A 539-nucleotide genomic window follows, 5' to 3' on the forward strand; every position below is an offset into this window, starting at 1 on the left:
GAAGATGGGGCAATCTACTTCCATAGTGATACTGCCTCGGAAACCCAAGGAGGGGTTGCTATGAGTCGGGGCCGACTCGATGGCACATGACAACAACAACAGGGAGCTTTACTTTTCTAATAAGTTCTCCTGTTTTGCACATCTCAAAATATGTCATCAGTGGGCTTTTATGTGTTAACACGATGCCTCGAGAAAGGTGAAACTTGAAGCCAGGCTGAATCGGACCACAGCCCTGATGTGAACACCTAATGATTACTGCTGTGTTGGGAGTATTGAAAACATTAAGACCTGAGGCTGCAGACTGAGCCCATCATGCTTTAGCTACAGAATGTTCTAAGGGGAGACTATGCTGGATATTTCTCAGATACAGTACTTCTTTTATAAAAATCCTTCCAGGTTGTCCCCATTTTTCAGGTGGGGAAACAGGTCTTAAGATAGTAGTATCTTGCTCCTAAGGGGCAAAACCAGGACTTGATCCTTGGTCTTAAAATCCAAAATAGAGTATATTTTCTACTAAAGGTGGAAATACACTGAAGGAT

The sequence above is a fragment of the Orycteropus afer genome, unplaced genomic scaffold (genome assembly GCF_000298275.1).
Source record: "Orycteropus afer afer isolate SDZICR_OR568_19922 unplaced genomic scaffold, OryAfe1.0 scaffold00074, whole genome shotgun sequence".
In the NCBI taxonomy this organism is placed as follows: domain Eukaryota; kingdom Metazoa; phylum Chordata; class Mammalia; order Tubulidentata; family Orycteropodidae; genus Orycteropus; species Orycteropus afer.